We start from the raw sequence: 14,849 nt of genomic DNA, 5'->3' as shown, positions 1-14,849 counted from the left end.
TCGCTTCCTGTTGGGTGGGGTCCGTGCCCGTGTGGCCCAACCTTGCACTGTGGGGTCTCTGTTGGTGACTTGATGTGGTGGCGGCGCGGCGCCCGTGTCTGGTCTGGATGCTGTGTCTCGGTTGTTTGGGTGGTGGTGTGTTTGTGCGGGTTTGGGTTGGGGTGGTGGTGTCTCTTGTTTGCATGTTGGCGTTTGGGCTGGCTGGCGGGCTGGCGCCGGCTGGTCTCTATGATCCTGTTGGCTTGTGGTTGCCGTGCGTGGTTTTTTTTTTATCGCTTTGATTTGATTGGGTGGTGCTGGCTGTCTGGGGGTATTGCGGCTGCTGTTTCTGCTGCCGTTTGTTTGTGGAGTGGGCGCCCGTGGCTGCTGGGTCTGGTGCAGGGGGGTGGCTGATGTTGTGACTGGTGGCAGCACGCGCGCGTGGTGGTTGTCGGGGCTGACAAATTGTGTATATGTATGTATATGTGTGTGTATGTATGTATGTATGTATGTATGTATGTATGTATGCATGTATATATATGTGTATATAGGTATATGTATTTGTATGTATATGTATTTATGTGTATGTGTGTGTATGTGTACATGTGTATGTGTATGTGTATATATATAGACATGTATGTATATTTCTGGGGGTATGTTCTGGGCCTGCCTGTGAGGTGGGGGTCGGCGCCTCAGGCTACTGCATCCGGACTGCGTGTCTGGAGCTCCTGGGTCCCACCGTCCATCCCTTCCGGGTGCCCGTCTTGGTTGGGGCCTGCTGGGTCTAGTCCCTGCGTCTACTGTGGTAGCTTGGTGCTGCAGGGTATTCCGAGGTGCTGCGAGTCGGCCAGTTGTTGGGGTAGTGACCTTGTGTGTCAGCATGTCTGTGATCTTCTTTTAATTCTTTTTTTTAAAAATAGATTTAATTATTTATTTATTTGTATTTTTTAATATATTTTATTCCATCCATCCATCCATCCATCCATCCATCTTCTTCCGCTTATCTGAGGTCGGGTCGCGGGGGCAGCAGCTTAAGCAGGGAAGCCCAGACTTTCCTCTCCCCAGCCACTTCGTCCAGCTCCTCCCGGGGGATCCCGAGGCGTTCCCAGGCCAGCCGGGATACATAGTCTTCCCAACGTGTCTTGGGTCTCCCCCGTGGCCTCCTACCTGTTGGACGTGCCCTAAACACCTCCCGAGGGAGGCGTTCGGGTGGCATCCTGACCAGATGCCCGAACCACCTCATCTGGCTCCTCTCGATGTGGAGAAGCAGTGGCTTTACTTTGAGCTCCCCCTGGATGGCAGAGCTTCTCACCCTATCTCTAAGGGAGAGCCCCGCCACCCGGCGGAAGAAACTCATTTTGGCCGCCTGTACCCGTGATCTTGTCCTTTCGGTCATAACCCAAAGCTCATGACCATAGGTGAGGATGGGAACGTAGATCGACCGGTAAATTGATTGCTTTGCCTTCCGGCTCAGCTCCTTCTTCACCACAATGGATCGATACAGCGTCCGCATTACTGAAGACGCCGCACCGATCCGCCTGTCAATCTCACGATCCACTTTTCCCTCACTCGTGAACAAGACTCCGAGGTACTTGAACTCCTCCACTTGGGGCAGGGTCTCCTCCCCAACCCGGAGATGGCACTCCACCCTTTTCCGGGCGAGAACCATGGACTCGGACTTGGAGGTGCTGATTCTCATCCCAGTCGCTTCACACTCGGCTGTGAACCGATCCAGTGAGAGATGAAGATCCTGGCCAGATGAAGCCATCAGGACCACATCATCTGCAAAAAGCAGAGACCTAATCCTGCAGCCACCAAACCGGATCCCCTCAACACCTTGACTGCGCCTAGAAATTCTGTCCATAAAAGTTATGAACAGAATCGTGACAAAGGGCAGCCTTGGCGGAGTCCAACCCTCACTGGAAACGTGTCCGACTTACTGCCGGCAATGCGGACCAAGCTCTGACACTGATCGTACAGGGAGCGGACAGCCACAATCAGACAGTCCGATACCCCATACTCTCTGAGCACTCCCCACAGGACCTCCCGAGGGACACAGTCGAATGCCTTCTCCAAGTCCACAAAGCACATGTAGACTGGTTGGGCAAACTCCCATGCACCCTCAAGGACCCTGCCGAGAGTATAGAGCTGGTCCACAGTTTCACGACCAGGACGAAAACCACACTGTTCCTCCTGAATCCGAGGTTCGACTATCCGGCGTAGCCTCCTCTCCAGTACACCCGAATAGACCTTACCGGGAAGGCTAAGGAGTGTGATCCCACGATAGTTGGAACACACCCTCCGGTCCCCTTCTTAAAGAGAGGAACCACCACCCCGGTCTGCCAATCCAGAGGTACTACCGCCCCCGATGTCCACACGATGCTGCAGAGTCTTGTCAACCAAGACAGCCCCACATCATCCAAAGCCTTAAGGAACTCCGGGCGGTTCTCATCCACCCCCGGGGCCTTGCCACCGAGGAGCTTTTTAGCCCCAGAAATAGGAGAGCCCACCACAGACTCCCCAGGCACTGCTTCCTCATAGGAAGACGTGTCGTGGGATTGAGGAGGTCTTCGAAGTATTCCCTCCACCGATCCACAACATCCGCAGTCGAGGTCAGCAGAACACCATCCGCACCATACACGGTGTTGACAGTGCACTGCTTCCCCTTCCTGAGGCGGCGGATGGTGGTCCAGAATCGCTTCGAAGCCGTCCGGAAGTCGTTTTCCATGGCCTCGCCGAACTCTTCCCATGTCCGAGTTTTTGCCTCCGCGACCGCTGAAGCCGCACACCGCTTGGCCTGTCGGTACCCGTCCGCTGCCTCCGGAGTCCTATGAGCCAAAAGAACCCGATAGGACTCCTTCTTCAGTTTGACGGCATCCCTCACCGCCGGTGTCCACCAACGGGTTCTAGGATTACCGCCACGACAGGCACCAACTACCTTGCGGCCACAGCTCCAATCATCCGCCTCGACAATAGAGGTGCGGAACATGGTCCACTCGGACTCAATGTCCAGCACCTCCCTTGTGACATGTTCAAAGTTCTTCCGGAGGTGGGAATTGAAACTCTCTCTGACAGGAGACTCTGCCAGACGTTCCCAGCAGACCCTCACAATGCGTTTCGGTCTGCCAGGTCTGTCCGGCATCCTCCCCCACCATCGCAGCCAACTCACCACCAGGTGGTGATCGGTAGAAAGCTCCGCCCCTCTCTTCACCCGAGTGTCCAAAACATGAGGCCGCAAATCCGATGACACAACTACAAAGTCGATCATGGAACTGCGGCCTAGGTGTCCTGGTGCCAAGTGCACATATGGACACCCTTATGCTTGAACATGGTGTTCGTTATGGACAATCTGTGACGAGCACAAAAGTACAATAACAAAACACCACTCGGGTTCAGGTCCGGGCGGCCATTCTTCCCAATCACGCCTCTCCAGGTTTCACTGTCGTTGCCAAAATGAGCGTTGAAGTCCCCCAGTAGGACAAGGGAATCACCCGGGGGAGCACTTTCCAGTACTCCCTCGAGTGTATCCAAAAAGGGTGGGTACTCTGAACTGCTGTTTGGTGCGTAAGCACAAACAACAGTCAGGACCCGTCCCCCCACCCGAAGGCGGAGGGAGGCTACACTCTCGTCCACCGGGTTGAACTCCAACGTGCAGGCTTTGAGCCGGGGGGGCAACAAGAATTGCTACCCCAGCTTGTCGCCTCTCACTGCCAGTGTGGAAGAGAGTCCAGCCCCTCTCGAGAGAACAGGTTCCAGAGCCCTTGCTGTGCGTCGAGGTGAGTCCGACTTTATCCAGCCGGAACTTCTCTACCTCGCGCACAAGCTCAGGCTCCTTCCCCCCCAGCGAGGTGACGTTCTACGTCCCAAGAGCTAGCTTATGTAGCCGAGGATCGGACCGCCAAGTGCCCTGCCTTCGGCTGCCGCCCAGCTCACAATGCACCTGACCTCTATGGCCCCTCCCATGAGTGGTGAGCCCATTGGAGGGGGGACCCACGTTGCCTCTTCGGGCTGGGCCCCATGGGGACAGGCCCGGCCACCAGGCGCTCGCCATCGTGCCCCAACTCCGGGTCTGGCTCCCGAGTGGGGCCCCGGTGACCCGCGTCCGGGCGAGGGAAATCTGAATCCTTGTTGTTTCATTCCCATAGAAGTCTTCGATATATATATATATATATATATATATATATTTTTTTTTTTTAATTAATATTATTTATTTTATTTTTATTTTTTCCCCTACCTCAGGGGGGGGACTCGGCGGGCGGTTGCTGGTTGTTCCATCTCCATCGTTGGGGTCCCTGCGGGTGGGGTGGGTGGTTCCCGTTGCCCCGTGCTTGTTGGTCCTGTGGCGGCCGACTTGGGTGGGGTGGCCGGGGGCTGGCCTCGCTGCGCTGTCCGGGGGTGGGGGTGGGCTCATGGGGGCCCGGTTGCCGGTGGGGCGGGGGCGGTCTTCCCGTCCGGTTGCGGGGGGTCTCCGGGCCCCTCGGGCGGGGCGTCCCACCTTTCTGCCCGTGTGGGGTGTGGTCTCTCGCTGGCTTGGGGTCTGACTGTCCCCTGCTTTTCTCGTGCCTTGTCCTCTGCCGGGTGCGTCTGTCTGCGGCCTGCTGCTGGCCCTTGTGGGCGGCACGGTGGGCCAGGCTCTGGGGTTCCTGTCGCTGTCCGGCTTGGCTGCGTGGGGGCGGTGGTCCCTGGTTCCCTGGGCACCACACCTACTGTTTGTCGGTTGGGCTCTCGGGGAGGCTGGGTCCGTACTCTGGCTCCCGCACACACTGGGAGTCAAATGTATTGTACACACAAATTCACATATACTCACATACATACATACACACATACATAGGTACCTACGCTCCCACATACATATACAAATACAGTACATATTTACACACTCAAAGTTTGTACATCCACACGCACATTCATTATACAAACATACACATACACATACTGTACATATACATTCACTGTACAAACACACATACTGTATACACATACTGTACATATACATTCACTGTACAAACACACAAATACACATACTGTACATATACATTCACTGTACAAACACACATATACACATACTGTACATATACAAGTACATATGCATACACACACTCATGCACATAATCACGTTTCATCAAACATATATTAATGTTGTTGTCCTAGGGTAAACTGGGTATAACACATGGCATACTGACAAAGCTTAACCTATTGTTACTATAACAATCTACAAGGTTAATGTAGGTTGCTTCTCTTTCTTCCCCTCCATTTTTCTGCATTCTTTCGTATCTCAAGTTATCATTACGTATATGTATTGTTGCATTTGAACAACTGCATTGTTGATAATAAAGGTAAAGTATTGGTATTGTTTATTATCAATAGCGCTATTTCTATTGGTATTCGTATTGCTCCATTTTTAGTGTAATAATGCTCCTTGTCATTTGTGTATTTTTTTTTTTTTTCGCTAAGTGCTTATTTGCTATTACCTTTACCATCATATTTGTACATGTCGTATTTGCTGATGTTGCTCTATTGTTGTTGTTTTTGTTGTGTTTGCTGTTGTTGTTTTTGTCTCTCTGTCTAATCCCCCTCTTGTCTCCACAATTCCCCCCTCTGTCTTCCTTTTTTTTCTCTTTCTATCCCCTCCTGCTGCGGCCCGGCTGCACCAAATGATAATATAAATACATTTATTAAAGTAAAATACAAATAAGGCAACAAGAGAAGTATCCTACACTTCTCTTTTGTAAAGTAAATCTGAACAGCCGATATGGGCATCTACATCTACTATATGATTTGCCTGAGAAGCTGGACAGGACAAAAAAAAAAAAAGAAGTTTGAAGGGTACGGTTTCATGACTACATATTCATAAGGTCAACTAAAAGAGAATTATACAAGAGCTTCTTTCAATTAAAATCTTCTTGTTTTGATTCATTAAACATTGACAAGCATAGAGACAGAACATAGCATTTTACAGAAAGTAGAATTCAAAATAGGGTTGTACGGTATACCAGTACTAGTATACTATCGCGGTACTAATGAATCAAAATGGTACTATAGTCTGTTTGAAAAGTAGCAGTTGCCGGGCATGACGGCGTGTCGTCACGTCATGACTGGTTTTACTAAATCAACAATCATTTGAAAATAATAATTTAATGCACTAGGGTTGTACGGCATACTTGTAAAGTACCGCAATACTAATGAATCATATTCAGTACTATACCGCCTCTTTTTTTTTAACGGGCCTGACGGCGCATCGTCGTCACGTCGTGACATTGCTGGTTTTACGAGCAGAGGAGCATGTTTGGCAGCGCACACACACAGAGTACTTACAAGCAGACACAGTGTGTACAGTGTGTAATCATTGTCTCCATGGCGACAAATAAAGTAAGTTTCTTACAAGTACCATTATCACTGGAGGATGAGGAATAGCTAAACATGCTTCACTACACACCGTAGGAGAATACAATAAAGTAAAGTACCAATGATAGTCACACACACACTAGGTGTGGTGAAATTTGTCCTCTGCATTTGACCCATCCCCTTGTTCACCCCCTGGGAGGTGAGGGGAGCAGTGGGCAGCAGCGGTGCCGCGCCCGGGAATAATTTTTGGTGATTTAACCCCCAATTCCAACCCTTGATGCTGAGTGCCAAGCAGGGAGGTAATGGGTCCCATTTTTATAGTCTGTGGTATGACTCGGCCGGGGTTTGAACTCACAACCTGCCGATATCAGGGCGGACACTCCAACCATAGCTCACCAGCGTCACAATGTAAACAAATGCCATGGGTGGATCTACACCTGACATCCGCTGTAATGATGTTAACGTGTGTTGTTCTCCAATGAACACTTTACGACAGTTCTATGTTTCCCTTTACGGCTATTCATGCTGGAGGCGGGGCAGTGGGGGCTGCTGGGATATGGCATGTCATGGAGGGAACTATGTTGACATGTCGGCTGCCTCAGTGTCTGAATAAAACTCAATATACTTAATATACGTTGTGTCTACTAAGTCTATATCAACATTGGTAGCAGAGGATGGTTTGAAGATGGCTGCGAACTACAGAGTACCGCCGAAGTTTGACGAAACCAGGCCGTATGAATGTTGGAAAAATGAAGTTAACATATGGGCACGAGTTACCGAACTCGACAAGAAGAAGCAGGCGCTTGCTGTGGCTTTGGGTCTGGAAGGACGAGCCAAGGATATCGCTATGGAGATACCAGCAGACGACTTGGACAAAGACACTGGTATGGCGACATTACTAGCAAAACTGGACGGTGTGTTTCAGCAAGAAGAAAAGGACCGCGCGTACGAAGCGTATTCCCAGTTTGATCGTTTAATGAAAGACAGTTCCGTTTCAATGGCAGACTACATAATTGACTTTGAGCAGCGATACAATCGAATTAAAAAGTACGACATGGCGCTTCCAGATGCTGTGTTAGCCTTCAAGTTGTTGGACACGGCCTGCCTCGATGAGAAAAACAGACAACTTGCACTAACGGCGTGCCCCGACCTAAAGTTTGCGTCCATGAAGTCGGCACTCAAGCGGATTTTTGGAGCGAAAACGGCGCCAGGTTTGTCGCACGGGATTCAACTAAACCAAGATGCAGCTTTCTTCACTGAACAACGACAACGACAAGGACAGGGAAGACGGAACACGTTTCAACAGAAGAGTGAAAGGACACCGTTGCCGGGCACCAACCCATTGGATAAGTTCGGTAAGCGTTCAAGATGTGCCGTTTGTCAAAGCACATTTCATTGGGCCAAGGACTGTCCTTACAAGAAGAACGAACAAGTAAGACTAACAGAAGACGAAAATGTAGAAGAAGTTAACATAACGTTGTTGACAAATGACCCTATGTCTGACGCTGAGATTTTCATAACTGAATCCCTGGGATCAGCCATCATAGACACGGCATGCACTCGTACAGTATGTGGGGAGAAATGGCTTGACAGTTATGTTAGTTGTCTCAGTCAAGAGCAGACAGACAAAATGATGAGGACAGAAAACACCAGTTCAAGACCATTTCGTTTTGGAGATGGCAACTTAGTATATTCCACCAGAAAAGTGAAACTACCTGCCAAAATAGGACAAACAAAATGTCACATTGAGACAGAAGTGGTCAACGCTGACATTCCACTGCTGCTGAGTAAGTCCTCACTGAAGAAGGCAGGAACTGTTTTAGATATGGAGAATGACAGAGCAGTGATGTTTAAACAGCAGATTCCTCTTGAGTTCACCAGCTCAGGACACTACTGTGTGGACATAAGAGACAAAAACAGCACAACACAGCAAATGAAAGATGACGTGATACTTGCAGCGACAGCTGAAGATGAAGTCCTGACAGTGACAGAAAACATGTCTTCAGCCGAAAAGCGCAAAATCCTTCTCAAGCTACACAAACAGTTTGGCCACGCATCTGCAGACAGGCTGCAGAGGCTAATTCAAAGCTCGGGTAATAAAGACAAGGACTGCCTCACTATTTTGCAACAAATAGTGCATGATTGTGACATATGTCAGAGATACAGCAAAGCGAAGCCGAGGCCAGCTGTTGGTCTGCCTCTAGCTACAGAATATAATGAGACGGTGGCGGTGGACCTGCATGAGTTGGAGCCAGGAGTGTGGTATCTACATGTGATCGACCAATTCACCCGGTTCAGTGCAGGAAGCATTGTGAAGACAAAGAAGGCCTCTGAAATGGTCAACGCCCTCATCCACACATGGATAAGTGTTCACGGCCCTCCTCGTATTTTGTACAGCGACAACGGTGGAGAGTTCAATAATGAAGAGTTTCGTGACATGGCCGAAAACTTCAACATCGAGACGAGGACAACAGCAGGATACAGTCCCTGGAGCAACGGGCTGTTGGAGAGACACAATCAGACTCTCACCGACATCCTACTGAAGGTGAAACGGGAAAATGGATGTGACTGGCACACTGCCCTAGACTGGGCTCTTATGGCTAAGAACTGTATGCACAGTGTTCATGGTTATAGCCCACATCAACTGGTATTTGGTCAAAACCCTAACCTTCCCTCTGTATTAATTGATAAACTACCTGCACTCGAAGGCACTACTGTTAGTGCAAGGGTAGGACAACACATATCAGCGTTGCATGCTTCTAGGAAGGCTTTCACTGAAGCTGAATGTTCAGAGAGAATAAGGAGAGCGTTACGTAAGCAGCTCAGATCCACAGATGAAAAATATGAGACAGGAGACAAGGTCTATTACAAACGAGCTGACAGTACAGAGTGGAAGGGACCAGGGATAGTTATTGGTCAGGATGGGGCTGTTGTATTTGTAAGACATGGTGGTATCCTTGTTAGAGTACATCACTTGAGGCTTAATAAGTTACACACAACTGCTCAAAGTGAGGTTCTCGATGACACAAACAGTGAGATAATTGTACAGAATCAAGCAGCAGACAGTGAAAACACAGATGTAGTGAACAGAACCACAGGTGGCTCATTCAGTACACAAAACACAGATGCTGATAACGAACAGGAAAGTGACAGAGAGTCCAATGCAGGAGAGGGAGCTCATTCGTTAGTGACTCATAATGATGTAATTCAAACTCAAATGGAGCACAATGTCTATAATGATAACCCTGTTATTCCTGTGTCCAGTGTCAAGGTAAAAGCGGGACATACTGTAACCTTTATGAAAAGTGATGAAAGTGTTCTATGTAAAGCAAAAGTCCTAGGTAGAGCAGGCAAAGCCACAGGAGGGTATAAAAATTGGTATAACCTGCAATTTATTGAAAATGATGGGAGTCATGGTCAAAAAGAAGCTGTTGATCTGTCACGTGTGAATAGTCTCAGCATTGAGTCCGATTCAGAAGTCATGGATGCTGATGTACTTATAACAAAAGACATATCATTTGATGAAGCTAAACAAATAGAGATTGAAAACTGGAACAATAATAATGTTTTTGAAGAAGTTGAAGATACAGGCCAAAGATGTGTTTCCACCCGTTGGGTCTGTAGTCTAAAAGAAACTGAGAACGGTATTGTGCCTAAAGCTAGACTTGTAGCCAGGGGTTTTGAAGAGTTCAATATCCAACAGGTGCAAAAAGATTCACCAACCTGTGCTTCTGAATCCCTGAGGTTATTGCTAGCAGTGATTAGCCAAAATCAGTGGAAGGTCCATTCTATGGACATTAAATCTGCCTTTTTGCAAGGCATGGAGTTATCAAGGGACATTCATGTTCACCCCCCCCCCCAGAAGCAAACAGTAAAGGGGTGCTATGGAAACTTAAGAAATGTGTATATGGTCTTGCTGATGCATCACTTTATTGGTATAATAGAGTGAAAGAAATAATGCTGAGCACAAGTGGTAAAGTGTCACAAGTGGATCCTGCAGTCTTTTATTGGTTGGATGAACAATGCAAAGTTAAAGGGGTACTTGCATGTCATGTGGATGATTTTCTCTGGGCAGGTTCACAAAACTTTGTAACTGATGTGATTCCTCGACTGAAGTGTGCGTTCCGTGTGGGACGTGAGGAACATGATAATTTCTGCTATGTAGGAATGGACATTGCCACTGTAAATGGTGTAATTGAGATGAATCAGCAGGGCTATATTGACAACATGCAACCCATAAACATGCAGCCAGCACGTGCTATACAGAGAGATTCAGCTCTTAGTGAAACGGAAAGAGAGCAGCTGAGATCAAAAATAGGACAAATTCTTTGGGTTGCAAAACAAACTAGACCTGATGTTATGTTTGACGCTTGTATTTTGGCATCTATTCTGAAAAATGCTACTGTGCAGTCCATTCATGATGCAAATAAGGTGATTCGTAAACTTAAAGCAGGAAAGGTTACTCTGAAATTTCAACATTTGGGTAATAATGATGCTTTGAACTTGACTGTCTTCAGTGATGCCTCGCTGGGAAACTTGCCTGATGGAGGTACTCAAGGAGGGACATTGATCACTCTCATGGGGGAAAACGGGAAGTTTTCTCCTCTCTGTTGGCAATCTAAGAGGATCAGGCGTGTGGTGCGGAGCACCCTTGCGGGAGAGACACTCGCTATGTCGGATGGAATAGACAATGCTATTTTCCTTTCTACTCTTTTTTCGGAGCTCACTACTGGGACCACCAAATTAAATGCTCCCACGTTGGTCTGTGTGACTGACAATCACTCTCTTTATGATGCCCTTAAGTCCACTAAACAGGTCACAGAGAAGAGACTTCGGTTGGATATAAGCGGGATCAAGGAGCTCATTCAGAGTAAAACAATCAAAAAGGTGCTCTGGTCAGTGACAAAAGCCCAACTAGCTGACTGTCTGACGAAAAAGGGGGCATCATCCCTAGTGCTCTTGAAAGCACTATGTGAAGGACTGTGGAATCCACCCTAATTGGAATTCACCCTAATTGTTGTTTAAAAAAAAAAAAAAAAAAAAAAACAGGCGAGAATGCTGATTGTATTTTGTTATTTTCTTGAATGTTTTTCAATTGCCTTTTCCCTTGTTGCACTTGGCTTTTGTTTTTCTTATTTTAAAGAAAGAAGAGGGAGATTGTTAACGTGTGTTGTTCTCCAATGAACACTTTACGACAGTTCTATGTTTCCCTTTACGGCTATTCATGCTGGAGGCGGGGCAGTGGGGGCTGCTGGGATATGGCATGTCATGGAGGGAACTATGTTGACATGTCGGCTGCCTCAGTGTCTGAATAAAACTCAATATACTTAATATACGTTGTGTCTACTAAGTCTATATCAACAATGATACCAAGTACAGGAGCGTATCTATATTTTATCGTCAGAAAATCTTTTTTTTTAAATTCATATTATGTATATAAAGTCAGTAAATACGTCCCTGAACACATGAAGACTTTGAATATGACCAATGTATGATCCTGTAACTACTTGGTATCGGATTGATACCTAAATGTGTGGTATCATCCAAAACTAATGTAAAGTATCAAAGAAGAGAAGAATAAGTGATTATTACATTTTAACAGAAGTGTAGATAGAACATGTTAATACAGAAAATAAGCAGGTATTAACAGTAAATAAACAAGTAGATTAACAATCAATTTTTACAGTTTGTCCCTCATAATGTAGACAAAATCATAGGTGGATAAATGACACAATATGTTACTGCATCCGTCAGCAGACTAATTAGGAGTCTTTGTTTGTTTACTTACTACTAAAAGACAAGTTGACAAGTTGTCTAGTATGTTCACTATTTTATTTAAAGGCCTACTGAAATTATTATTTTCTATTTAGATGGGGATAGCAGATCCATTCTATGTGTCATACTTGATCATTTCGCGATATTGCCATATTTTTGCTGAAAGGATTTAGTAGAGAACATCGACGATAAAGTTGCAACTTTTGGTCGTTGATAAAAAATGCCTTGCCTGCACCGGAAGTAGCGTGACGTCAACGGTTGAAAAGCTCCTCACATTTCCCCATTGTTTTCAATGCAGCTAGAGCGATTCAGACCGAGAAAGCGACGATTACCCCATTAATTTGAGCGAGGATGAAAGATTCATGGATGAGGAACGTTAGAGTGAAGGACTAGAATGCAGTTCAAGACATATCTTTTTTCGCTCTGACCGTAACTTAGGTACAAGCTGGCTCATTGGATTCCACACTCTCTCCTTTTTCTATTGTGGATCACGGATTTGTATTTTAAACCACCTCGGATACTATATCCTCTTGAAAATGAGAGTCGAGAACGCGGAATGGACTTTCACAGTGACTTTTATCTCCACGACAATACATCGGCGAAACACTTTAGCTACGGAGCTAACGTGATAGTATCGTGCTTAACTGCATATAGAAACAAAATAAATAAACCCCTCGACTGGAAAGATAGATAGAAAATCAACAATACTATTAAACCATGGACCTGTAAATACACGGTTAATGCTCTCCAGCCTGGCGAAGGTTAACATTGCTGTTGCTAACGACGCCATTGAAGCTAACTTAGCAACCGGACCTCACAGAGCTATGCTAAAAACATTAGCTATCCACCTACGCCAGCCAGCCCTCATCTGCTCATCAACACCCGTGCTCACCTGCGTTCAAGCGATCGACGGTGCGACGAAGGACTTCACCCGATCACAGATGCGGTCGGCGGCCCGGAGACGGAGGAAGTTAAGGTGAGTTTGCCGGCTAGCGCGTCTGCTATCCACTTCAAAGTCCTCCTGGTTGTGTTGCTGTAGTCCGCCGCTAATACACCGATCCCACCTACAACTTTCTTCTTTGCAGTCTTCATTGTTCATTAAACAAATTGCAAAAGATTTACCAACACAGATGTCCAGAATACAGTGGAATTTTGAGATGAAAACAGAGTTTTTTGTATAGGATTCAATGTGTCCGCATACTTCCGTTTCAACGATTGACGTCACGCACATACGTCATCATACATAGACATTTTCAACCGGAAGTTTAGCTGGAATTTTAAAATTGCACTTTATAAGTTAACCCGGCCGTATTGGCATGTGTTGCAATGTTAAGATTTCATCATTGATATATAAACTATCAGACTGCGTGGTCGGTAGTAGTGGGTTTCAGTAGGCCTTTAAGGACTTCATTACAATAATAAACATATGTTTCATGTACCCTAAGATTTTTTGTTCAAATAAAGACAATAATGACATTTTTTGTGGTGCCCTTTTTTTTAGAAAAGTACCGAAAATTATTGAAATACATTTTGGTACCGGTACTAAAATATTGGTATCGGGACAACACTATTGTGGATGTTATAAAAGATGTCCAAGCACAACACATAATTCAAAATTACACCAGTTTAAATCCAGTACAATGCATGACGGGAAAAATGCAGAACACTTGCTCCACACGCCTAAGTTGCTTAATATTTCTGATTGATTACAAAACTTTACTTACGTCCGTGACAATCTCTTTAAACAAGGTAGGAGTCGAACTTACACATACTCTTAATATCCAATTATTATTATTAATGTCCATTATTTTAGCCCAATGTTAGAGTCTTCAGTGTATTCTACCCAAAGTCCTTGGTCGATTTTTTGGGGGCTAAATTGGGAGTAATTTTTTCACTGGAGAGATTAGCCTCTAGATACTTTAAGTAGTCTTGTTTTTGTTTGTTACAACATTGCCCCCCACTGTGACTGTAAGGTTATCTACCTTGCTGAGGTTAGGAATCGAAGGATGGATTGGGTTCTACCCAGGTCCGGTGTATTGACGGTTGGTTGTCGTTGAGCAAGGTGCAGATCTTGTTTAACTCCGAGTTAAGAGCCAGGAACTTGTCCCCTGCCTGAGACCAGGAGAGCTGAGTCCTCTGCGAACAGGAACAAGTTGCAGTCAGAAAATTAATAATGACACACTGTGGTGGACAAAAGAGTGAGTCCATCGACATATGTCAACTATAGAGTTCATACACCGTATTAATCTTATAGAATTGTACAAAGCATTTGTAAATACTCTAAATATACAGTATTATTCTGTCTAAATTAAAGATTTAGCAGATTGTACATTAGAATTTACAGCGTACCTTAATTTTTTTTTTAGAGCACAGGTGTCAAAGTCAAGGCCCGGGGGCCAGATCTGGCCCGCCACATCATTTTATCTGGCCCGCAAACACCTGGAAATGATATGTGTCAATAAAGCACTTCATATTTTCTCACTAAATCAAATGGATTGTTTTCATTTTGACAGAAAAATGTATGTACTGCTTGAAATTGCATACCTTTTAAACTTTAATAGTATCCAATATTGCAACAAATATTACAGTATATTATCATACTTTCCAAAATAAATTTGTATAAATAAAAACACTTAACTTTACAGCAAACTACCCATCAAATGAATACAATTGACAACACATTTTATGTTGTTCTTTACAGCATATTAATGTAAATTGAAAAAAACTTTTTTGCGTTAAAATTCTGTTGA

General features: G+C 45.8%; 1 protein-coding gene across 1 annotated transcript in view; it reads left to right on the top strand.

Moving 5' to 3' along the window:
- Positions 1-14,849, top strand: part of vstm2l (V-set and transmembrane domain containing 2 like) — a 126,354-nt gene that overhangs the window by 67,438 nt on the left and 44,067 nt on the right. The gene's annotated exons all lie outside the window — the stretch shown is intronic.

Source organism: Entelurus aequoreus, linkage group LG01 (assembly GCF_033978785.1).
Source record: "Entelurus aequoreus isolate RoL-2023_Sb linkage group LG01, RoL_Eaeq_v1.1, whole genome shotgun sequence".
Taxonomy (NCBI): Eukaryota; Metazoa; Chordata; class Actinopteri; order Syngnathiformes; family Syngnathidae; genus Entelurus; species Entelurus aequoreus.
The sequence above is the reverse complement of the archived record's forward strand: the minus strand, read 5'-3'. Positions and strand labels throughout refer to the sequence as shown.